This window comes from Limulus polyphemus, unplaced genomic scaffold, assembly GCF_000517525.1.
Source record: "Limulus polyphemus unplaced genomic scaffold, Limulus_polyphemus-2.1.2 Scaffold873, whole genome shotgun sequence".
NCBI classification, from domain to species: domain Eukaryota; kingdom Metazoa; phylum Arthropoda; class Merostomata; order Xiphosura; family Limulidae; genus Limulus; species Limulus polyphemus.
In genome coordinates, this window is record NW_013666483.1 from 174499 (window position 1) to 177573 (window position 3075).

The 3075-nt window shown below is 30.2% G+C and overlaps 1 protein-coding gene across 1 annotated transcript in view; it reads right to left on the reverse strand.

The window, feature by feature from the left end:
• Positions 1-3075, reverse strand: part of LOC106460977 (zinc finger protein 2-like) — a 109051-nt gene that overhangs the window by 54969 nt on the left and 51007 nt on the right. The gene's annotated exons all lie outside the window — the stretch shown is intronic.

Below are 3075 nucleotides of genomic sequence, written 5' to 3' on the forward strand. Positions count from 1 at the left end.
CAATTAATTACTGGCGAAATACTATATATATATATATATCAATACAAAGTCACGTGTACAGTTTACGTCATTATAATTTTAAAATTCATATGCTATCTTTAGCTGGGGAGATAGACCAGAAGTTAGTTATATTCCGTAAAATATTGTATTATTTATACCCCGCTAGTTTTTCTGATATTACGTCACAATAGAACTGAGAATAACTTTTAAGAAGACCCTCTCCACTAGACCTACACAGTTTTTTATGTGTTTTACACTGCTGCTGACGAGGCCTTTCGTATAATACCAGGGTACTTCATGTCACCTAAACATGCAATACATAACGTGTTGTACGAAATGTTGTTTATAACAGTCATTTATGAGATATCAAATGGTATATAACGCCTATAATAACGAAACGTGATTGGGTCATATTACATCACAATAAGACTGATAACAGTTTTTTAACAAATCCATATCCAGTAACCCTACATGATTTTTTTACTCTAATTTACATTTTGTATCGTTCAAATCATTCCCTACACATGCAGGAAAAATGGAGTCATTAAGTCATAGAAAAACTTTCTTTAAACAAAATAAAAACGTCTAAATAAAAAACAACAACACTAAAATAACCTCCAACAATTTAATCAGACACAAGTAAGAATCTGTGTATAAAGAAGTCACGAAATAATGCTAGAAAGCGTTCAAAAACTCTCGCAACCAGTAACCTGCTTTGGATATAGATATGCTAATATTTGACTTAACGTGACAGTCGTACTGAATCATTAACCAGAAACAACTTGCAGAGTTATAACTCAATGAAATTTGGGACTTTTGACGTAACCCCTGGCTGAGTTTAGATTTCTTTGTTTCTTAGGACTGACTTGAGGAAGTTACAAGAGCATGTTCATATTTGTCTCTTTTAACGATCACTAACATAGAGAATCACGAAAATAATTTGGATTTTTATTACAGGCGATGTTTTACTAAGAACTACGAGATCTGCCTATAATATCATAAAACACATTAACTAAAGTTGTCAAATAAAATTGGTCTAAATTTTTTTCCAAGCAGCTAATAACTTATCTATCTATACCTAAAGGATTGTTTGTTTGTTTGTTTTTAATTATGCACAAAGCTACACAAGGGCTATCTGTGCTCTGCCCACCACGGGTATCGAAACCCGGTTTCTAGCGTTGTAAGTCCGCAGACATACCGCTGTGCCACTGGGGGGCATATCTAAAGGAATTATGAAGGATATTTTGTACTGAGCGAGTGTCTGAATTTGAAATCAAGTTGTTTTTATTGGATGTCTACTTTTTTTTACAACTTTAAACGTAACGCTCATCTATATAACACCAATATTTAAAAAGAGCAATATATATCACATCAGGTATGGTATTGTTGACAGTATATTACCAAAATATGCCACTTTGTTCTTGTGATGTGACAACGCAAGAGCGAGTTTGCCAATTTCTTTGAGATATGGCAAATTGAGTTAAAGCATAGCGTTGATATCCCATAACTGACAACGACGAAACTCAACGTTTCGACTAACATTCTGAGCAGTACCAGGAAATAAGATTGGTTGATGCTAAGAGTAGCTTTCGGAAAGGTAATTACGAGTGTCACCAAAACACGGAATCGCTAACACTACTGTGGCTGATAAACTGACAGACTTGCACTGATTGGCCACACACATTCCACAGCATTTCCAGACACTAAATTAAACATCTGATGTGATCTTGTTTGGATCCTTGGTAGTGTTGACAATGAATGGTGTTACTGGAACTTTAAATCTCTCGTTACCGTTATCCCGAAGAATAAAATCGATTTCTGGAAGGTTTTATTTTATTGTGTTTCGTGATATTTTTATTAAAAAAAACATTGTTATTTTGCTCTGAGGTAATACAAAGTGTTCTTCATAAATTAAGCTGTTCATTGAATAAAAAGCGGATTTAACACACAATCACAAAGCCGTCACAACTGCGAGTAAATACTTGTTTATTCAAGTGAAAACATAGTATATTTAACAAACTTAAGGAACTGACTTTGTTTATAGTAGCCTAGATGGATTTAAGCTACTTATTTTGATTTAAATTCTATTAATATGAACCGATGAATTAAATAGAGAGAGTTTATTTGGCATGTTTATTGTTGTGTACGTATATTCTTCACATCTTTAAAGGCATGAAATGTAAGTGTCGTCATTACGATTATCATAAGTTTGTTATCTCATGTGCCACATTACTCTGAAAATGTTATTTTTACCTTTTTGAAAGTTCGTGGTATATTTGTTTTGTGACTGTGAACCGTTTTCTTTAACTAGGAACTTTGAAAAATAAGTTTCAAAAATAAGAATTTGTTACGTAAGATCATTTTGATTCGTAATGTGTGAATAACAATATAAATAACATTGTGTTATTTATATTGTTATTCAGTGTGAATAACAATATAAATAACAATGTGAATAACAATATAAATAACATTGTGAATAACAATGTATATAACAGTGTGAATAACAATATAAATAACAGTGTGAATAACAATATAAATAACAGTGTGAATAACAATATCAATAACAGTGTGAATAACAATATATATAACAGTGTGAATAACAATATAAATAACAGTGTGAATAACAATATAAATAACAGTGTGAATAACAATATAAATAACAGTGTGAATAACAATATAAATAACAGTGTGAATAACAATATAAATAACAGTGTGAATAACAAGATATATAACAATGTGAATAACAATATAAATAACATTGTGAATAGCAATATAAATAACAGTGTGAATAACAATATAAATAACAGTGTGAATAACAATATAAATAACATTGTGAATAGCAATATAAATAACAGTGTGAATAACAATATAAATAACAGTGTGAATAACAATATAAATAACATTGTGAATAACAATGTATATAACAGTGTGAATAACAATATAAATAACAGTGTGAATAACAATATAAATAACAGTGTGAATAACAATATATATAACAGTGTGAATAACAATATAAATAACAGTGTGAATAACAATATAAATAACAGTGTGAATAACAATATAAATAACAGTGTG